Source organism: Cupressus sempervirens, chromosome 2 (genome assembly GCF_028749045.1).
Source record: "Cupressus sempervirens isolate cs-2001-9-10 chromosome 2, ASM2874904v1, whole genome shotgun sequence".
NCBI classification, from domain to species: domain Eukaryota; kingdom Viridiplantae; phylum Streptophyta; class Pinopsida; order Cupressales; family Cupressaceae; genus Cupressus; species Cupressus sempervirens.
Genome location: NC_143119.1, coordinates 446,327,270 through 446,351,657, shown reverse-complemented (window position 1 = coordinate 446,351,657; position 24,388 = coordinate 446,327,270). Strand labels below are relative to the sequence as shown.

General features: G+C 36.0%; 1 protein-coding gene across 9 annotated transcripts in view; it reads left to right on the top strand.

The window, feature by feature from the left end:
- The window catches only part of LOC149572984 (senescence-associated family protein), a 131,060-nt gene that overhangs the window by 37,158 nt on the left and 69,514 nt on the right, over nucleotides 1-24,388 (top strand). The window lies entirely within an intron of this gene.

Sequence of the window (24,388 nt, the reverse complement as noted above, 5' to 3'; positions counted from 1 at the left end):
CAACCTTCATGTGTCCAAACTTGTGGCAGTAGTTGCATTGAATGTTCTTTTTGGAACCATTTGATGCTAGAGCAGAAGACTTCTGCTGAAACTTGCCTTTATCCTTCTGAAAGGATTTTGCAACAAAGGCTTGCTTTGTGGAGGTGGAACTAGAGCTGCTACTGAGCTATTGTTTCCATCGATCTTGTTGAAGCAGCAGCGTGCAGAGATCAGTGAACTTCATATCAACACCAGAAGATGTGATGTTGAGAGTCTCGATAAAATGCTCATAGGATTTCGGTAAACTCCGAAGAGTGATAACCACAATATCCTCTTCCTCCATCTTGCGATCGATGGCAAGTAAGTGATCACGAATTTCTTGAATCCAATTCAGGTGTGCTTGGAGTGAGGTGCGCTCATCCATGACAATAGAAAACAGTGTTTTTCAGAAAGAAGGCTCTACTTTTGTTAGAAGTCTCATGAAGACCTTTGAGAGGTGTCTAGATCTTGACAGCTATCTTGCCAGATGGAATTAGAGAAAGCTGATCATCAACCACAAATAATTTGAGAAGTATCACTGCCTCTCGATTATTCAGATCCCATGTATCTTGATCAGGACCAGGGGAAGCCAGATGCTTCGTAACACCTAGAACAAGTTGATCGGTGTTTGGATAATCAAAAATGGCGATGATTCGCTCCATCTAATTGCCATAATTTTGACCATTGAATTTGGAGTTATGCTCAAGTAGAATGTTTGTCAGAGATGCCATGGCACGTTTTTCAATGAAAAATTGTGAAGATCTGTAAAGGCACGTTCTCCGAGGTAAAAATTTGGAAGACCCAGAAGAATCAGGGAGTGACCCAGAAGAGAGCTTGAAAAACCCAAAAGGAATATGCTGTCTGTTTTTGGATTTGCTGGCTCGAAAATTGAGGCACAAAAAACGAGGCATCCAGAAAAATGGACAACAACCCAGTTGAGCTCTCGAAAACCCCATCAAGAATTTGAAATCAAAATATTTTTGTGACCCCAAAAATTAGGGTTTCGAGCATAAAATCTAGTCGGTGGCCGTGGAGGTCGAAATGGCAAAAAATGGTGTTTGAAATCCAAAAAGGTGGCAAAAAATAGGTCATTTTGAGTTCCAGATCGTAGCTTCAAAGATGGACACAAAGAATGGTGCTGGTTGTAGTTGAAAATGCGGCCAGAAAGAAAAAACAACTTGAACAAGGGCACCAGTTTGCTGTCTCATATCAGGTAGGAAAACGCGTGGACCGCTATGGAAAACGCGGGTTCCGTGATGAAGAAAATGATAGATACCACAGATGCAGACCGACCAGAACAAAAATCCGCGATTTGATGCTAAAAAAAAACCAGTTGGAGAAAAAAACGCGATTTGCAGGAAAAAAATTGCGAGTTGGAGACAATTTGTAGAGAACAAAACTTTCGAGTTTTCAATACACGATTTGCTTCAAACCTAGTTCGTGATTTTCAAATTTCTCTAAGCAGAAAACCCTAGACGGGTTTAAAGAAATCAACTGAAATAATTTTGAAAAAATTTAAACAAATAATTTCAAGAAAAAATTATAAAATTTTCCAAAAAATTTAAGTATTAGCTCTGATACCATATTACGAAAGTAATTGGTAAAATATTTGCTTGTTATTAACAGAGACCAGACGGTCATTTTATACAAAAGAATGAGATGATGTTTCCTTAAGAAACGATTGTAAAGAATAAAAACATTCTATTCTAGAGAAAGCAAAAAATGAAAGCAAACTAAAGCTAATTAGATATTTACAATAGATAACCATTAACTAATAATAGATGACTTACCTATTATTATAATAGTGACATCATTATATTAAGTTGTTATAATATAATGGTGCCATTTCTTTTTTATATTTATATGCACATATATAAATATTTATTATAATAATATGATGAAAGATCAATTAAAATCCTTTGAGGTACGATTTATATTTTAACTCAATTATTTTATGTTTCTCAAATTATTTATTTAAATAGCTCATGTTGGTCCCACAGATGTATCTTGTTCCAAGTCGCTAGGTCCTCAACCCATTTGCCTAGTGATGGTGATGCTCTTGTGCCTAATTCTTTTCTAACAATGCTTCCATCCCTTCGACGTGTTTTCTGCAAGGAAATTCTCCGCAATAAAATAATTTTAATTATAACAAGTTATAAATAATCATAACAGCTAGCTACCTTTTTAATTCCATGAATTCATGATAAATAATCAACTAGCATGTTATCTTCACATGAAATTATAACGACTAACCATCTTATTATTTCACAGGATTATAACCAATTTAACTGTCAACTGACTTCATGTGTACCTCAACGGCTATATTTTAAATTAGGTCAAAAATTGGGATGTAACACAAAAAGGGGACATTACAATTACATATTAATATAATTTCCTCACATCATATATGCAAGGTAATATTACTACCCTCTAACATGTTTCAATCACATAACTCTTTGATATATAGAACATGTGATATCATATTCTAATTGTTATTACATAGTAAAGGTAAGTGGTTCGTACCTCACATTATCTCACGAATTGAATGTGCCCTTGGCAAATTTGGGGCTGTCCACACTCTCAAGGTCAATTTTAGTATTATATGAATATGTCTTTAACTTTTCTAATGTCCTAAAATGTAACATCCACTTTATCCAGGTCTTAATTAACAACGAACATACTCAAAGAAATACAGTTATTACTTCATTTTCATAGGAAGTCAGTTAAATCAGTTTCGTTCATATAAATGAGATTGACGGTTAAAATCAGTTAAACAACATTTCTTAACTAAGAACTTAAAATACCATCAAGGAATTTATTATAGAAATTTAAATCCACATACCATGGAATTTGAACCGAGAAATCATTGTAGGGATGTTTCTGCAATCACCTAGATTAGTTCACAAATACTACTATAACAATATCATATAACGACTTCCATCCAATACCGCTATATCAAAAATCAAATGACGATTACCATTAAATACCACTATATAAAATTAGGGCATCATATATCACTGTATCAATTAGGGCATCGATTACCATTGAATCATTTAAGGCATCAGATATCACTGTATCAATTAGGGCTTCAGATACCACTGAATCATTTAGGGCTCCAGATACCACTGAATCAATTAGGGCTTTAGATACCACTGAATCAATTAGGAATTCAGATACCACTGTATCATTCATTTCCTTCCGATTGCTTAACTGTGGCAATAACATAAGATTAGAAGATATGCTCATATTTATTATTCATATAAATAAAAGATTGATATAACAATCCCTTAGATAAATCTTTCTCTCGCAACTAAATGTAAAAGAACTGCACTGATGATAAAACTCAATTAATCTTACCTTAGTCTTGCATATTATCATAAAAGTAAAAATACTTGTTTCCGACAAACAATTGAATGTATAACTTATTTTTGTCTGTTGTACGTCTGACAACTTGGGGAGAGGTGAAACATTGTCAGGGGCTTAACCACTCAACCTCGAACCTTAACTTTTCCCCACACAATCTGTAATGAGAAAGATCCTTCCTACTCGGAATAGACAGGGATCATCTTATCATCCACTAAGCATCCTGGTATCTAAACACATCATTTGACTTGACAACAGGAGGGTAAACATGTTCATGCATGAGCTTTTAAATGATTCCTTTTAAAAATTATAAACATTGTTGTCATAACTGATACTGTTCATGTTATTGCAGATTCCTTTCTTTCACCTCATCACCCATTTCTTTGGCTACACAGTCAGGTGAGTCCTAGGTGTTTGGAATTCTCAAAACAACCAGTTCTTTCTATTGATTCTCAACTGTTTCATAATTAACATATATTCTAGCTTATCACAATTTGTGATTTGAGAGATTATATTCTTTAAAGATTTCATAATTGATTGTTTTATTTTAATATCCATTGGCATAAGGATCCATACTATGGTTACTTGGTTATCACCTACCATGAACAAGGCTAATTTAAAGAAGTTCAATCTGTAAATTCAAACAAGATATCAAACAAGATATCATCATGATAAATAATGAAACTTGCCACAATCCGCTCTATGCATAGATTTGCTGCTTAGTATGCTTATCACAACCATGACCAGAAGATTATGTTCTTGAGACTATTTGGAAAATATCATTGGATAGTATATTTCATTCCAGACTTTGATGCATTTGGAAATACGATTCCATAAGGGTTGTATCTAATTATTACGAAAGTTTAAGGAAAAAGGACTAATAATAAGGACATTGAATAAGTAGCATCTCATATTGATTCTTGATAATAAATCTAATATGATAATTATCTAAGACACCTAACTGGCTGCTTGGAAAATAAAATAATATGGTAATGTCATCACAAGACCTGATATAAACTTGGAATATGCTCAAATCCCCTGCAAATCCGAAATTGGAAGCTATTCCTCTTTTGCTGCAGACATTTCAATGCAGACTTCTCCAAGGGCTGAGTCCTCACAGCAGAATTTCTATGACAGTTGGGAGCATAAACGGGAAGTTGATATAGTGAACTTTGACTGACGGGATTATGTGGGCTCAAATGTTAAAGATATTAGAGGGACAAGGAACTCAGTAGGTATTGGGAGGTTGATGGTGAAATGATAAGTAAGGAATGTAGTAGTATGAAGATGGTTGGGTGTGCGGAAATTCATTCAAGGTAAGAGACTCAACGTTAAGGCCATCGAGCATAAAAAAAATTAAAATGCAAAACTTCGTACACGGCTTAAGTTAAAGGAAGGTCGTGCGTTCTTGGCTTTCGCCGGTTATATAACATATGTCAATTCGAATACCAAGTATTAAATCAATTGCAAAAGAAAGGAAATTAAAAAGGTTGGAAGAAAGAGTTGAAAAGATTATAATTTGATTATTGCCAATTTATCATGCCAAATGTTAGTCGGTTAGAAATAAAGTTGGAAGATTATAGTTCGGATATTATTATAGTTCACATGTTATTATATCTTGAATATTATTATTATAATATATACTTGCATACGTTCATGGAAGTATATCAATGGGGTGACATCATTATATTAAGTTGTTATAATATAATGGTGCCATTTCTTTTTTATATTTATATGCATGTATATAAATATTTATTATAATAATATGATGAAAGATCAATTAAAATCCTTTGAGGTACGATTTACTTTTTAACAATTTTTTTTTTAATGTTTTTCAAATTATTTATTTAAATAGCTCATTTGGGTCCCACAAATGTATCCTGTTTCAAGTTGCTGCGTCCTCAACCCATTTGCCGAGTGATGGTAATGCTTCTGTGCCTAATTCTTTTCTGAGAATGCTTCCACCCCTTCAACGTGTTTCCTGCAAGGAAATTCTCCGCAATTAAATCATATTATCATAACAAGTTATAAATAATCATAACGGCCAGCTGCCTTTTCAAGTCCATGAATTCGTGATAAATAATCAAATAGCATGTTATCTTCACATGAAATTATGACGACTAACCATCTTATCATTTCACAGGATTATAACCAATTTAACTGTCAACTAACTTCATGTGAACCTCAACGGCTATATTTTAAATTAGGTCAAAATTTTTGATGTAACACAAAAAGGGGACATTACAATTACATATTAATATAATTTCCTCACATCATTATATACAAGATAATATTATTACACTCTTAACATGTTTCAATCACATAACTCTTTGATATATAGAACTGTGATATCATATTCTAATTGTTATTGCATAGAAAAGGTAAGGGGGTCGTACCTCACATTATCTCACGAATTGAATGCGCCCTCGGCAAATTTGGGGCTGTAATGCTTAGCTTGGTTTTGATTAGAATCCTTAAGCATGGGCCATCGATATGTATGCGCTGTGCTAGTTGATATTTCTTATTTTCCTCTTGCCACTTTAACTTTGTTATATTATTCCTCTTGCGTGTCGCGTGGTATTAGTAATTCTTATTTATTTTGCTTGTCAACTTTTCCTTAATGTGAATTGTTGTATCAATTTGACTTTCTCATTGTCTCTGCAGATATGTATGATTGTGGGGCATCTTCATCTTTGACATGAGATTATCTTGGTCTTTATTCCCGCTCTATTCTTAATACTTCCACCTATTTACTCTGTATTGGCGATTTGTTATTCTAAGCGTAACTTGGGTGTACATAACTATTATATGCTCGATGAATAGTATCTTCCACTCTTTATTATTTTTATTTCCCATGATCTCTGTTTGCTGTTTTGAGGATACTAATAGTGTTGGGCAAATGTCTTATTAGTTTCCTTGTTCTCTTCGCTTCCCATTCTTGCCATTGTCCAATTTTCTTCTTTCCGCCCATGCTAAGGACACTTTTAAACTGCTTGCAATGTCTACAGAAATTAATGTCTCAAGATATATTTGTTCCTTCTTGCTGACTGGGCTTAATGTCTCTTCTCCACTGAATGTGGAATCCGACCCCTCCAATGTTATCTGTCATTGTATTCTTAACTACGTTGAGTACATGATAACATTTTGTGTGAGATCGAACTGATAGATTACCAACGGTAGTACGGTCATCTGTTGGATCACGTTTATTCGAACTATCCTATATTCAAGAGAAGTTAAATCAACCTTTGCTATGTGCACTGCTGGTAAATCTCCGTTTGGTAGAATGTCCTGACTGTAATATAATACTCAGTTTGTGTGTACAATGATTCCCACTCATTGATTTATTGTTGGATGAATTTCTAAATCTGTTATTTTATTCCTTAATCACTTGTAAGTTGGCTTGGAATGTTTGTTCCTCGTTATCATTATATTATATATATCACTTCATCCTTGGTTGATTATCAACAAACACAATGCTGCAATTTCTAATACAGAGGCTTTTCAATCCTACTATTCTCCAATGGTCATTTCAGCATATTTCTGAAGTCCCATAGGCTTGGTAAAGAACTTGCTTTGATACCATGATGATGTATTAGGATTGCTGCAAATGTATCAACATTGCCTCTTTGGTATATATTTTCCAAGGGCTGCGATCTCTCTCTTATATTGCGGATGAGACATGTCCCTTCATGATCCAAAGGATATTTTCATCAAAAATTGAAGTATCTCCCGATCGCTCATAATTAGCACCATGTTGAAGTTCTTAGAATTGTGAATCCGACGCAGCTCGAATGGGTGAAAAAGGAGTCCGTATGCTCGAGTTATGGCTAGTCAAAGTTGGGTCAAACCTTGGATCGGAGGCCGTCAGAAAAGCAAAATTTGGAACTGTCCAAAATTGGTCGAGGTTGACACCAATTCGAAGGGCTTGTTGAGAGGTTTCCGAAAACGTTTGTTTCGTTGAAAACGGAGCTTGGACGCAAAAGTTATGCCCGATCAAAGTCATGGTCAAACAGGCATATCAGGAGTTGACCAAAAATAGGCGTGAAATTTTGACCATCTCCAAATCGGTTGAAAATGGCATCAAGTTGAAGATCTTGTCGCCACGATTCCAATGTTGTTCATTTCGTCAAAAACAGAGTTCGTATGCAGGAGTTATGGGTGGTCAAAATTGCCAGGTTGACTAGTGATGTGGCAAGTCCGTATGATGATGTCAGCATGGTATTAGTAGGTGACGTGGCAGTTTATAATGATGACACATGTCATGACATGGCAAAAAAATGGTGCCACGTGTCTAGCAAGGAAGCTCACGTGGCATGATGTCATCAGTGTACACGAGACACGTGTCAACGCAGTTTGCAGGTCCATGTGGCACTTTGGTGTGATCAAACACGTGTCAATTTTCATGTGCACGAGGCACTTCACGTCAGCTCGAGCAAAAAAGTGTTTTGGTGGCCGAGGGGGTCGAAACCGCGACCGTTGGAACCAAACCAACGCCACCAACACTATACCGGCACATATCCGATTTGAACTTTACTCCGCTGAAATTGGCCATTAAGGGGCTGCCAGCAGGGTTGGAACCCCTGACTGGCGGCAAGTGTAAAATGGATCCTACCGCAACACCACGATTAGCGCTTAAACTATAAAAGGCAAATGGTAAATTTAAACTTTAACAAACTACTGCCAAACCTTTAAAATAAGGTTTTTGTTATTTAGTTAAGATTTTAACCCCCAAAAATAGTGAAAGGCCAAAATGGAAAAATGGCCAAGGGGTATTTCGAAGTAGTAATTTGTTAATAGGCCTATATTTAAATTATTTGGTTAAAGCCTATTTTAGGCAAATGTTTATGTATAAAAGAGAGGAGATATTTTTGCTTAGGCATTTCGGAGAAGAGATTTTGGAAGGAGCCATTTCAGGGGCACTCTGAATGCATTTTGTATTAGATTGAAATGATGCCAAGAGGAATATGAGAGTTTCTCTAGTCAGGAAGAATTCTGTAGGAGGAGTGAAGGAGATGGGATGTAATGATGTTCTGTGTTTGTAGTCAACTCTTTTTAGGTGAAGTCTTCCTTGCTCTCCAGTAACTAGTCTTGTGCCTTGAGAGCTTGTATGCAAGATGGTTCAAGTCGAGATTTGTTAATGACTTTGTGGATGGACTACAGTATGTTGTAAATCAACTTTTAGAGCATCAATTATACATCGGTCACTCAGTTGAGCTAGACCCGGAGACGTAGTCCGTTCAGTCGAACGAACTTTGAAATCAAATCGGGTCTCTCTTTCTCGTTCTCTGTTTCTTGTGCTTATATGTGCTATTAGTTTCACTTAACTATCATTTAAGTTCTTTATTCTGCATTGGACTAAATTGAAGTGGTTAAGTAAATTGGCATAGAGTTCAGTGTTTTAACGCATTGCACTAGTACATTGAGGATTTCAGAACACTTGGTTTCTTTGTATTTACCTTTCATTTGGTTCATGTCATTCTTAATGTTTAATGTATTTTCAGTTAAACATTAGACATTAGGTATCTGTACACTTTGATGCAAATTTTCACTTAGTATATTATTGCCTAGATCATAAAATTAGATCACTTCATGGGACATGTCTATTCATTATTATTTAATTAATATAACAATTAATTATTTAATTATATATATTATATCTCACATATGTTTAATATATACATATCTTCAGTTTAGTCTCATGGGTTTATCTAATCGAAGCTACCAAACATTAACAAAATTGACTTACACTGTTCATTCAATGTATATTAACTTTGCAAATGTGAAAAATTTAACAAGGTAGACTCTTGAGTCACTTCAAATGAAATAATTTGCCAAAGAATTGGTTGAGATAAGATAAGATAAATTTAGTAATGTCCAACAAGAGACCACGAGGGTTTGAGGGATTGGAAAATATACAAGGCAATAGCCAACATCAGGAGCACCAAATGGTGTCCGCGGAAAGAACAAGCAAGAAGCAAAAGAAGTAGAAACAAAGGAGTAACTATTCCTCACCAACGACAAGTAGTCCAAAACCGAAGGATAAGGTCCAGGGCGAGGGAGCGATCTATACGTCTAAGGGATTTGTTGGAGGTAGGGTGGTCCTAGGCTAACCTTACAATGCAAGCAACATTGAGGGAGAGGTGAGACTCTAAACAATCCTTGCTTTGCCAAATCAACTACGCAAAGAAGGGTGCTATCTTCTAGGGATGCATGGGTGACTTATGTTGTCAATACTCATTAAAAAAGCCAACTATCAATTAGTTCAAACCAACCTTACACTGTTACTTGCAATCAACAAGTACCAAAAGGTATGAACATAGTTTCATCATAATTCACACACAACATCTTCTATTTATTTACTTAACCACTTCTACTTCTATTCAACATATTTGAAAATCCTAATGTAAGTGAGAAAGTGTAGAAACCATGCACCATTCCAAAACTTCACATTCACCATGATAACAGCAATGAAGTAGGAATAATTTCAGTAGCATTATAGAAACAATATCTCCAAATCTTGCATATGATTTGAGCAAGGGTTATATAGTTGCTCCAAGTATAATGTTGATCAATTACATCAAAGCGCCACCTTGTGAGCCAAGGAGAAAATTACGTTGCTTTAATGGACCAATGAGAATAGGATAGGTGAAGATATCAAGTGGACTTCACATGTATGTACACTTGGATCAATTTGATTAAATAAGCTTCAACACGTGGAATTGAAATTCCTTAATTGGATGAGTACAAATGAGTGTCACGTCAACATGCTTATTTTGTATACCTCATCAATTGCACTTTTCCATTATCTTAAATAAGTTTCTGTATCTTTGACAGTATCTCTTGATACTCAACATTTTCTAGCTTTCGATTGATTGTGATTGCCCATATTCCCTAATTGCTTCATTTTCAAAAGTTTTCTCCATCTTCTTGGGAATCTCCTCATTGTTATTGCTTGAACTGACTTGTGCTTTAAATTTGTCTTAATCTTGATCTTCAAAAGTGATGGTGTTTTGTGTTGTTGGATCCTTAAAACTGGAATTTAATTTCCTTAAAGATTATGATAACCTTGTCTATCTACCTGTAGGCTTGTTAATTTTCCTTGCACAACTTGCTTTTTGAATTCCATTCTGATGACTTGAACTTGGTCTGCAATCATCATCTCGATCTTTGATCTCAAACCATCCTTTCTCTTGTCTTCTTGATGGATGAATCTTGTCTTGTTGATGCCCCAATGTTGTCCTTGATGTTGCACACATGAAATGTTCAGCTTCGTGCCACCTTGCAAAACAATAAAATGCCTATGTTAAGAGTAAAATATTTGCGAGAAGATAATCATTAATGTGTATAATTATGATTTGAAGGCAACAACTTGTGAATTGCACTTGATTTATAAAATTATTCTTAGAACTATAAGCTTTTAAATTCTTATTAAAATCTGGTTTCTCTATGGCTAGCACCACCTGATTCGATCCTTGTTAATTGAATTTCAAGCCCCACCCTTTTGGACTGCTTATGCAAATTTTATTTCAAATTCTTCAAAAGTTTTATTTTCTTACTTGTGATCCTCCTAATTTTCACACCCTGAAAAATCTGCCCTGCTTGATATTAATGGCTATGAGTTGTATTGCATTGTATTTGAGGTGGTGATCTCGCACCTTCCTTATATCCACCTCACACCTTTGCAGTGCGGGCTGACTTCCTCTTGGCTCAACCAATATGAATTTTGTTAAGTTAAATCAGATTTTAGCTCATTTACTGACCTTTATATCAGACCGACCTTCCTTTGAGTTACAATTTTATGTTTTGAAACAATTAATACTGGAAATTCATGTGTTATCTCCCAATGGCCGACCTCACATTAGTTTTGGGGGCAAAGTTGTAATTTCCTCATTTTGGCAAGCTTCTGCAGTTAATTGAGTCAGTTCATCATAGTGACCCTCATGAACTGACAAGGAGATTTGAGGGTCTCAGTTGTGGATTTACTATTTATAGTAAACCTAATTTGGGCAGTTGCCATATTTGGTAGTGCAATTGGTGACATTGGCAGTTGGTCATCGCCAGCATCGGATGACACTATTTATTGCATGGGCTCATATTTATTAATTAATTATTAAGTTTATATTATTTTAATAGCACTTTATTATTATTATATATTATAAAGTGATGATGTGTTGGTGAAGCTTCTTAAGTGGAGTTATCTCTGGGAAACTAAGTCCCATTTGAGGATTATAAATATGAGCCATTGTGAAGGAAAAAACATCCGAATTGTCTATTTGATCTTTATTGTCTTTTAGGGTTTCTGAGATCTCTGATTTACAATTCCCTTGCTAAGGTATAAGGGTTTTGGTATTTGCATTTCTGGAGTTTGGGTTGATGTCTTCCATTATTGTACTCACTGTGGCTAGGAAGACTTATGTTTGCAGAAAGTTATCAGTATTTTGCTGTTGATAGGGAAAGTTGTTATGGAGAAAATCGGTGATTCCTATCTCTGAATTTGGAGCACTGTTTACACCTTTGTTTGGCATACAAGCAGTTGGTACTGGAGTAATTCAGATTTTGGAGGAAGAAGGTATTGAGCAGGTCTATCATTTTGTGCGAATTGCCAAAGAATTTAGTGTAAGATACCTGTCTGTGAGCACCCAGGTGATTACCGACTAGACACAAGTTTATCTGCAATTCCATGAACCATTACACTGCAAATTTGGGCGCAAAATTGTTTGTTCGAGTGTTATGGAATGTCTCTAAATCGGGCGCCTTGAAATCTATTACCAGGTGTCAATCTTGCCTGTGATAAATTGGTGTATAACGGTCTGGCTGTAAGCGCCATCTTCTCCTGTAATTGGCACACCCATGTTTCTGTGTTTGAGTGACATAGCCCTAGTCACCTAGCTATCTAGCGCCCGGGTCTGTTTTGGTGCCAAGATCAGATGGCATTCTAACATCCTGATCTTCTGCAAATTGGCGTGGCATTACCAGGCGTTGAAGCAACCCAATTTTCACTTATCGGGCTGAATCTGATAACCATCTGTTTGGTGTTTGGGATAGCAACTGAGTCGGGCCTGTGGGTGGCTATTAGACATCACCATCTGCCTGGAAATTTGGAGCAAATTGCTGTTGCAGAAAAACACCAGTGTTGCCATCCTGCAGCTCACTGTTCTGGGTCAGTAATTAATGTTTAATTTGGAGCAGAACATCCTACACATGATCGTCATCAGGTTCTGATATTCTGTTCAAGTTTTTTCTGTTGTTGCAATCAATTAATTTGTATTGGCAAGACATAGTATATTGATCTCAATTTAAACTGGCAATTCAGTGGTTGATGTGTTAACACCTTCATCGAGTTGCATAATTAGTAGTAGAATTTACTGTGAAATAACAATATACTACTAATTTACTGTGAAATAACAATCTGCAATAACTATTGTAGTAACTGGCATCAGCATATTTGGTGATAATTGCCTTTCTTAGCACAATTATTTGAGACGCATTTCCAAGCTGCATAAAGTGCACATAATCAAATAACTGAAACTCACATTGTTAGCACTATGATAGTATAAACCGGCCTGGGTTATTGCAAAAATTAGAATTAGGAGACAAAATCTTTTGAACTGCCCATGCTAGAGCTCAAGTGAGACTGGAATTCCAACCTCCCTTGGGATCATTGAACCCCAAGGAGGTGAGAATTCTGACCTCCCTTGGGCTCACACCTAAGGTGCTCACCGATTTTTTCTCAAACTCAATCTTTCCTTTGTTTTATCATCATTGCAATGGAGTGATGGTGTGAAAAACTCACAAAATATATGCTTTCAACATTTCACCTTGTTTAACGAATGATGTTGTATAGTGTAAGGTCCCAAGACATAGGATCGGATCACCATATTAGCAAATGACACTGATTTAGATGAGGTAAAGCCCAAATAGGCTCAAAATGACTTAAAAAGAGGCACACTAAAGCAAGGGCCCAAAATTAGTGTGAAATTGTAAAGGGATTACAATTTACAACATGCATTTAGCTAAGATCATACATGCGGTAAAGTAGAGATGAAGAGATAGAGTGGTTGGGAGCAAGAAAAAATAGGGATAGCGTGGCATTAATTTGAGGGATGATCAAGCCCCCAAGCATAGGATCCAATCAATCCACGTAAAAAATCTGAGTGTGCACATATACAATGAAAAAAAACGTTAGTATTAAAGCAAACATCATGTTCCAATTCAATTGGTTGAAGAGACCTTGATTTCAAAAATGCTATGTAACATGGGTAATGGGAAATGTCAGGATGGGAAAAATAAGGGCTTCAATTTGGGGATGGTGGGAGATTGGCAGTGGAGTTATGATGGGGGGTGAGAGGGGGGGGGGGGGTTTGTAATATACTATACATATATTAATTGAATTGCTAGTTATGAAATGATGTATGATAGTATATCTATATAAGAACTAATAATACAAAATACTTGAACATAGTGAAATTGCAATAGAGTAACATACCCAATACAAAATACAATATACCATACTTGAACAACATCGAATATTAAATTACCAATTACTAGTAAAAATTTAAATTATTGGCAACTAGAACTTTCTAATTTATATTATATCAAAATATTATAAAGATGATTACAATGAGTGGCATGATATCAAAACAAGTAAAACGTCACATCAAAATGTAGTGAAGGGAGGCTTCTAATCATCCTTGAAGGAAAACTCCTTGTCCCTGGAACTACTGGACTTGTCATGGTCAAGATCTACCAAAGGAACACCAACCAACCCTACATTTGTAGCTGCGACAATCTCATCCTCATCAATCTATAGCTGCTGCAATTTGGCTCCTCGTCAGTCCTAATGTCCTTGCACCTCGGTGACGGTGTGATGGCAGTTGTGCAGGGACTTGGGAATGCTAAGTACCTGTCTAAGGGATGTCCCTGACTCGGGTGTGTGGGGATTTGAGAGGGGGGGCGAGTCCCCATATTACACTGCAAAAATGTCTCAATCTTTACTAATGTCATTCTTAGAAGGTTATTGCAAGAGCACAAATGGACTTATAGAAAGAGATGAGAGTGTACATTGATTGATGAGACACGGGCCCATGGAATATAGACTAGCAATATGCTAGAGGTGTGAGAAGGCATGAGTTCCATTGGCCAGAAAGGTGTGTTATGTTGGGTTATTCATGTAGTGCAACAAAACAATCACACTGGAAAAACATGCCGTACTAGGTAATCAACAATAATGATCATGCTTATAAGTTGTGTTATGTTGGATGATGAATATTTAGAGAGTACATGATGATAACAACGATCAAAGTAGTAAGCCATGCTATGGTGGATGACCAATGCTTGTTAAGGGATCAAACAGGCCTCACTATGCGAGATGATAAAAAAAAAGGTCGAATCCCATGCAAGTTGCAAGGGATATATTTATAACCATGCCTCAAGGGTTGGGGGAATGTAACACACAACACCATGGCTTTGGGGGCACAACAATGAATGACTATGAGCAATGAGGAGGCCTCAGACCCCCTCCCAATATGTCAACAAGTTTCTATGTTTTTATCTTAAGGAAGATATCGGCCCATATCAAGGATAAAACATCTTCAACACCATGGCAATATCCTTTTTGAAAATGCATACATTCCAAGCTAGGAAGAAAATCCTTATAAAGGATGAAAGCGTCAAGTGAGGAAGAATTAGTTGTAAAGGGAAAGCTTGCAACAAGCATAAAGGGATTCTTGTCAAGGATACATGACTATCAAAGGGGGAGGAAGAGATCTTTGTTTAAAGATATCTACGTAGTGAGGACCGACCTTTTACAAATTGGAGGCCAAGGTGCTGGAGTTGGATAACAAGGTTAATGGAACTAAGAGTACTCTAGGAAGCATTGCTGATCAAAGTTACAAAATCCTTAGAGCTAGAGAATATTGCAGGGGAGAAGGCCATTGTCACTGTTCTTGAGGACCAAGGGGGTGTCACTGATAGCAAGGATGGACCTGGTAAAAGAACTAGAGCCAATACTAGGAAGATGGTTGCGGCTGCCTCTACTAATGTTAGTCAAATTAAGGATGCTGCTAGGAAGATGGACCAGCTTGCGATGCATGCTGTGGAGCTTTTAAAGAATATGCTATCTGTGTCTCTTATGTTTTCAGTTAGTTGGTTGGTGTGCAGTCCTTTTGCGGCTAGCTTTTGCTCGTTTGATGGCTCTATCTTTTTTGTCTTGTTTTGCCTAATGGGCTTAATATTTAAGTTGTAAGGTTTCCATGTACAAGGTTTCAAGGGCCCTTCAAAACTTGTTTTCTTAATCAAAAACGTAATAGGAAATAAGTGTTATTTAGAAGTGATGGGACAAGTGTGCAACTTATAGTCAATTGTCATTTGAATGATACTTGACATATAACAAGTTGAATATTACAAGCCAAAGCTTGACATTTAGTAGTGAAATGGCTATGCATCGAATGATACACAAACAAGAAGATCTTCTTGATTTTGTTCAAGGAGTGTATTTGAGTTGGCTTTGCGAAGTGCTAACAAGATACTTTCTTCTTTATATGAAATGTTAGTAGAGGAAGACATAGATGTGTTAGACAGTAAAGGGGGTGTAGACAAAGGAGGGTGGAAACGTAAACCCTCTTTGGAAAAGTGTGATGTAGAATTCTCATTAGACTCAATACTTTGTTGCATACATCCTAAGTCATGTCCATTGTATCCATGTTTAGAAAAAAATTTAAAGACAACTCTATATTTTTCTTGATCAAACACAGGATCTTTATTGGTTGTTGAAATGTTAGGATGGGAGGAGGTTTAGTCTTAGTTCCAATTGGACTATATGGATTGATATCAAAAGAGTTCCAATCATTATCAATACATTTGTTAGAAGTAAAACTTGGAGAGAATTTACAAGTAGCTTTGACAAATGAAACACAAGGCTCCTTCAAGGCTTTAGTTTTAAATTCAGAGTTTTTGTATTCTCCATTAAAGAGGGTGTAAATGCTAATGAACCCCAATCATTCTTTAAGAGTATTTCTTCAATCGAAGGAGTGTCGTTAAGTGTACCTTCATTCGGTATAGATGGGATCATAGCATTGAGGGAAGATATAGATCCCGCTTCTTTTTCAACACCATTATTAAGTTCTTTATTGGCTTGTAGGGTGTACATCTTGTTATTGTACATGAATTTGTGTGTGTGCTAAAGAGTAGAAAGGATTGCTTGCATAGCATGAATCCGTGATCTACCTAGAAGAAGATTATATGGGAGAGTTTTGGGCATGACATGGACACATGTGGTAGAGTCACATGATCTACTTTAGTAGGCAATGTAATTGTACCTAATGATTGCCTATCATTATTATCAAAGCCACAAATAGAAAAAAAGAACTAGGTTGAATGAGGGAGGTACCTACACTGATCATATTTAACAAGTCCATACTACAAATATTAAGACCTGATCCAAAACCAACCAAGGTACTTCTTATTGCAATGTCATTGCTGAACACAATAATCATGAGGGGATCAGACTGATGTTGAACTTCCAAAGGCAGTAACTCACATTGTTAGAACACAATTTCCATCTTTTGTGTGCATATATTCAAATAAGGCTGCTACACCAAGTAGTCTCACAAAATGTAAGGTGACTACCAATTATAAGGCTTCTTGGAGCATCTTGTGGTATGTAGGTGAAGTTTGCATCAAATTCCAAAGCGAGATCTTAGCTGGAGCAGTATGAAGCTTCTCAACAAGAGCATACTTCTTACTAGCATGTTGCAAAAGATGAGGAGGTGGAGGAAGAAAAGGTTGATATGTAGGAAGGACATTTGAATCTTCTTTGTTGTTTTGAGTGTTATACATGTGAGGCAATTCTCGGCGAACAACATAACTAAAAGAAAAGATCAATTGCCAGGCAAAGTTACAAATCAAATTTGGTTAGAAATGGTAGTTTGCAATAGGACAGAAATGACAAAGTTGATTATTATCGTTGCTAATATAATTTATTTCTCATTGTCGTTGCTAATATTGAAGCCTAAGATCGTGTGGAGATATATATGATGTTTCATAAAGCCTTGTGAATTTTATCTCCAAAATTATCGCATTGAGTGATAATTGAATATGGCCTGATATATATTAAGGACTGCATCTATATTATTTGTGGAGTTGGATTTAACATTTAACCACCAAAAAATATTGTTTTTAAACTAATGCAGTGATTGTGTTGCTGTTAAATTCCATCATCAGCTGATACGAGAAACAGTGTAACAATTTTTTATCCTTCATGAGATCAAACAAGTGCAGACAGACATGGTTATCAGAGCTAGTATCACAAGGCAAGGAAGACGAATTGCAGAGTATTGGCAGGTGAAAAGAAATGTTCGGGGGTAGATACGAGAGTTTTAACAAGAACAAAACTGCAGATTTAATATTCATGCGTTTTCTAGGAAGTTTTTGACTATCTTCAACTAACGGAAATCTTTCATACGTTCCCAATATTGGGGTTATGACTTGCTAACGGTGGAGTTCATTGCTGGGACGTGTATGACAATAGTATCAAGCTTCAGGTTCAAGTATTGTCAACACATCAGATGCACATCATTGATTGCTACGGTATAAGCCTTCATACTTTAGGATTCATCCAAACCGAGAATTCATGCTCATAGTTGAATCGAACTGTTGAAGATTAGTCAATGCTAGTCATTATTTGACTGACTTAATTTATATTGGGCCATAACCTAGGTGATGTGATTCTCAGAATCGAGATAATGCAGAGGATTCACTGTCAGCACCATCCCACATAAATTGAGCAATTATTGAACATTATCTGATTGCATGTGTGATTAGAGTTGAGTGGTTTTTTGCATGCATTCAATGCCATGAAATTCTAGCGGGCTAGTCAATTATTTATATTGTTTTCTCTAGTGAATGTGGACACTCAAGTCTGAGACGACAAATTAGACTTTGTTCAAATTATATGGGAAAATTGCAGTAATAGTGAAAACAAATTTCAGAAAATAAACCACCAGTTTGGGAGTGAGACTATCAATTTGCAGTGGTACAAAAAAAATTACAGTCAAAACTTCATTTGGGATCTTACAAATATCCTAATTACAGAGCATAACTGCTATCAAGGAGAGTTGTTTGCCACAATTGGGATTTTGAGCTTATTCTTGAGTCCTGTACACTAATGGAGGCATAATTTTGATTGAGTCTCTCTTAGGGGATAAGTCTTCTTATTATTGGGGTTGGTGCTGAAGCATTTGATTTAGTTTCGTTGAACAATATTTCAAAGTTGAAGTTTTGATTGTGTTGCTCATTCTACTGGTATCAAACAAAGGTAGCATTTTACAACCTGTAGAAGTGTACATCAAGATTTAGTTTGAAGAAAATGAAATTAGGACAATGGAAAATCTAAAAAGTTATCTTTTCTCAAAGGAATTTAATGATACATTCCATAGTAATCAATTATGAGACTTGCAAAAGGAAAGGGGAATATTAAATGAATTGTATATCATTGGATGACAGTTGGAGTCAAAGCAATGTATGGATGGTATCCTTGTAAACTTAGAGGAATTGGATTTATGTTTATCCAAAATAGACAAATCTGATTGGAGGCTCTTAAAATGGGCCTTGCAACCCTCATGGTTGCCTTAGCACAACATAGGTTACTAAAATATTCGAGAAAAGATGTGAGACTAACAGTTGCTTCTTGTGTTAGTGAGATTATTAGAAAAACAGCACTAGTCACTCCTTACAATGACAACATATTAAGAAGATTATTATATCTGATTGTGGATAGCCTATGTGGGATACATGATAACAAGGACCTTAATTTTGGTCAGAAAGTGAAGATCTTAGAACTAATGGCAAAAACCAGGTTCTTTATTCTCATGTTGGATCTCGGTTGTGTAAAGATGATATAACAGTTGTTTTAATGTTTTTAAGAGAATTTTGGAAACATCATCTGGACGTTGTGAGGTCTTGTATAAAAACCACCATGTCATTAATCCTAGGTGAAGATGATTACATATGTAAGCAATTAAAATCAGATTTGCTGTCTATATGGAGAAGGGAGAGTAGAATCTCACCAATGGATTATGAGCTTATGGAGGAATTAATTGAACATAAGCTTGACATGTTCAAGAAACTTATGATTGAACACGAGCTAAGATCAGAAGATATACATGTTGCAAGATCTTCAAATTTGAGCAGGAACCAAATGAGGAAAGAGCATCTATTTCTCACTTGCAAGCATGCTTGGTCTCTTGGTCACATCTGTGAGAAGATCAAAGAAGAAGGGTTAGCTCAAGAAGTGCAGATCAGCATCAGGGAAGTTGAGAATTCTATAATCCAGCTTCAACATAATGAAAACGATGAGATGGAACCATCTATAGCTGATAACAAGGAGTCTACTAGCATCTTATTTGGTAACTTGGAAGTGGTTATTGACAAGCCCTTCCATGAGAATGTTTTTCTACAAGATATCCCAAGATGAAAAAGAATCTCTCCACGAGGATGAACTGCTTGAAAATGATGTCATGAATTTGTAGATAGAAGGAAATTCTGAAAATAGTGCAACAGATAATGAAATCTCTTCCAACCAAGGGACTGCTAAAAATTGTAAACATGAGCTAGACCACGAGGATGACACTACGGTGGCTGATTTGAAAGATCTATCAGGAATTTCTTTTTTAGATGGGGAATTTGGAGCATACAATTTAGGGGATAAGCTGTGACTATTGGATGATATGGTCATTGCAACCTTAGTGCATTTTTAAAACACCTATAAAACATTGAAGAAAACTTGTGGGAAGTTAAAAGTGTTGAAAAGGAGAAAGGATAATGAATGGAAGTAATAGTGTATACATTCACACTCTTAAAATGGTGATAGAAAGAACGAAATTAGATTACTTGAAGTTGCTCCAAGATAGAAATATGGTCATCAAACAGGCAAAAGATAAAAGAGGAGGTAGATGAGCTGTCTACAATTTACATTGTTCATTGTACAAGGCTGAAAACCAGATTTCTATGGCAGCTACTCACAAGGAAGATAGTTTTAATTTAAAAACCTCGGAGATCATACAAATGGTAGAGTGAATTAACACCATTGGCAAAGATGAAAGTGAGAAAATCAGTCCCATCTCTCCTTATTCAAATGAGACATTCAATGCTAAAAAAGACCTAAAAGACCAGCAAGAAGACAGCCGCATGAATTCTGATTTTTATATCAGCAGTTACACATCTTTACAACAGCACGAGGACATTGTTGATCCAAGTGAAGCTAGTTTTGACTTTTCGTATGATAATGATTATTTGATTGATAACACTTATGGTGCATTAGAAAATTCAGAGTTGTCCTTAATGTATCTTGAAGGCTTCTACAGTTCCGCTAGAGATTTGACACCGAGTTCTTATGACATGGTAGCTATCTTTTTTTCGATTGGTGACTACATCTTTATGTCTACTTCAGTTATCAGTAGCTGTCCTGCTTGGTCTACCATTTTATTTTTAGATATGACCCAGTCCACAAGATTTATGGAGTTTCATGGGTATCCACAGAGATAGAATCATGTATTAGATAATGCACATGAGATATATTTTTCCCATATACAGGAGAGCAACAATACCTTTAGCATCATACTTAACGTAAGCATATCTTATAACAATGATATTTGGCGGCCTATTGGGCGAGTTATCATGCAAATTGTAGGTGTGCTTGGCATCTATTGGGTGGATCACTCATTCTGATGGTTATTTCAGGAAGATGGTAGAATGATACATATCTATTTCTACTCTGAGTATTAGATGGATAGACTGGTTTGGATCCAAGTGTTGACACGATAGGAGCTCTTCTTTTCAGGGATCATAATGTGCAAGTTCACAGCTTAGAGCATAGAGTTTACATCTTCAGAGTAACACAATAGGAAGGTGAAGCATAGTTTTTTCAGGATGATGTGGGACCCAAGGATCTTATGGAGGGATGACTTGCATTGGGACCCCCTATTCCACAATATGGAAGGATTCAATTTCATTTGTACCAGATTGGGCGATAAAACAACTTGCAGATTGATATGGGATCTTGGTATCGATTTTGAGATCCATGATTGCTTGAGGGAAAACAATTTCAAGGAGGGAGGACTATAATGTCCCCTTTTTGGGCAATTAGGAAATTTAAGGTCAAATTCATGTAATATTAAAATTGGATTATGAGAGATTAATGCAAATTTATAAAAAGGTCAATTTAATATTATAAGTGGGCAAAAAGGGGACAAAGGAGGAATTACCCGAAAGGACAAGAGAAGGAAGTTGAAGGGTCACATCTTTGAGCATTAAAAGAAGGAAGACAATTTATTTTCAGCATCCTGGGATTTGGATATTATATTAAATTTCTCTTTGAGGTGGAAGCTTGTTGCTTACAATTTCAGAACCTGAAGGCAGAACCTTTCAAGCTTTTCGTGGTGAATCGGATGCACACCCGGTTCAACATTAGCTGTAGTGAATTCACGTTAGAGTTCAGATCTGGAGTTTTAGGTGCATCTTGTAGCTTTCCAATCTGATTGTTTGGCACTGGTTTTAAGATTGGATGTTTCTTCAAGTTATTGTATTGCTGAAATTATAATGCAATAATGTGTTTTGAGTATTTTTATGAGCATTTTCTGGTTAATATTGTTGGTTTTATTTGCATTAATTCTCTGCTATATTTCTAAGATTATTTGTGAAGAAATTGGAGAAAAATATCTAGTGGAGCTGAAAGCATCTATTTATGGAGAGAGATGCCCTAAACTTGGAGAGATCTTTGTCACCGAAGGCGACAGATTTAAGATCAGGATGCCCTATAGACCTTCCCTCCAAAATTCAACTTAAAAGTGTCAATCAAGTGAGCTGATTGGCATAATCCAAGGGCTTTGCTTGTTCAAAGTTCAGGACTGTGCATTTCAATCTACTTTGTGCAATTCCACATCTTTTGATTGTTGGATGTAGTTGTACAATCTACACATAAAAAAGGGGGAAAATGTTATTTTGTACCTTGTTGTAATGTCCCCTTTTTGGGACATTGGAAATATTATAAGGCATATTATTAATGATATTAAAGTTGACTTGGAGAGCATGGACTCGAAATATAAAAGGTCAATTTAATATTATAAAGTGGGCAAAAAGGACAAGGAGAGATAAGACAAAAAGCCAGGAGGGAAGTCGAAGAGTCACAACTCTAAGGACAAAAGGAGAAGAGACTCTTTCATTTGGGCATGCTTGATTTATTATTCAGATTCCAGTTCTCTCTTGGGAGAGTATTCGGAAAGCTTCAGCTTTCAGCCAGTGTGAGGACGTAGCCCCTTGTACCAGCAGATAGTGGACGTAAACCCATTGTCCATGGAGACATCAATTCAGGTGTTTCATATGCACTTACAGGTTCTTATCTTAGTATTCCAATCTGATTGTTAAACTATATTTAAGATTGGATTTTTAGTGTTGGTTATTGTATTGTTGTATAATGCAATAACATATTTTAAGGAGTTATAAGAGTTTGCGGGTTTTCATTTTACTAGTTCGTAACACATGTTCATATGCTTGAATACTGATGTTCATTTGAGAAATAACGGTTTAATATCTTATGGTAAATCTACTGGTTTTCTATTGTGTTTCGTAATACATCTGCCTATATTCAAGTGTTGAATATTAGTTTGAGGGGAAACAACCAGATAAATATCAGTTAGGTTATTTCTTATGGTTTACATTGTTGGTTTATTTATGATATGGTTTCATATGTTTATGAACTAAATGTTATTCTGAGGCAAGATCGAGCAAATATCCGGTTTGGGATATTTCACTTGTGTTGGTGTTCCTACCTCCACAACAAAAATGATGATGTAAAAGACTGCTTACCTGTAGTGTGGTAGAGGCTAAATCATAAATGGAATGCCGAAGATTATACCTTAGGATTGATAATGGTGGTGATGTGGTGGTCTTTAGAGAAATCCTCCACAAATTTTGATCAAATAACATTACAAATCATAACAAATCCATTTGATAACATACTAAATTGTTGCAGCATGATTCTCTTTGTACTTGGATTTGCTCTTGAATGAATAGGATTGCTTGATCGTTAAAACTTGTAACTTGTGAAGCTTATTCTTGTGAGTGATTAATAATTGCCTTGTACAAGGTTCTTAAGACATTTCTCTTGCTGACTTCCAATAGTCAAATGGAAATATTGGGATCAGACCACAAATGGTGGGAAGTAATAGCAAATTCAAGTTTGGGCCTGTTTTCGAGGGAATAGGGGACTAGTTGGCACTTGCTTCCATAGGTTACTTAGAAAGGGACAAAAGAAGGTGGTTGTAGAGTGTATGGTCTGAGGACATAGGATCAAGTCACCACATTTAGTATATGACGAAAAAATGGATGAGATAAGTTCCAAACAGGCTGAAAATGACCCAAGAGGCATAGGAAAAGAAGGGCCCAAAAAGAGTGTGAAATTGTAAAAGGGTTACAATTTGTGACACTATAGATGGCTTTCTTGAAGAAAAGATACAATATTTTTCTAGGCAAGATTGTTGATAGTGTTGTTTCCCAAAACCGTAGATTGGGATCGTACGAGCCTTGCCTACTCGATGCTGGGATATCCAACCGGTTAAGGCCAACTTGACGAGATTGATTGATGCAATCCAAATCCCCTGCGCTTTGAGCTTCACAAAATCGAGGCAGGTGTACTTGATCCTAAACAACGCACTCAAGCCTGGGATGCTTATAGCAGATTGATTAGAACGCCAATATATTGGAAGTTTCCCAAAACGGCAAGAATTATAGAAAACTTCAAATTTGCAAATTACGAGTTAAGAATAAAAGTGAATGATTGTATAAATGCAATAATATTTTAAATAAAGAATGAATGCAACAAATGAATATATTAATTCCTCAATGGAAAAAAATGAAACAATTGCCAGCATATGGATTATGAATCAAGAGTAAAAGACTAGTGCTTAAAATGGGCTATCAGAATCAATATTATAAGTTGAAAAGTACAACTTTA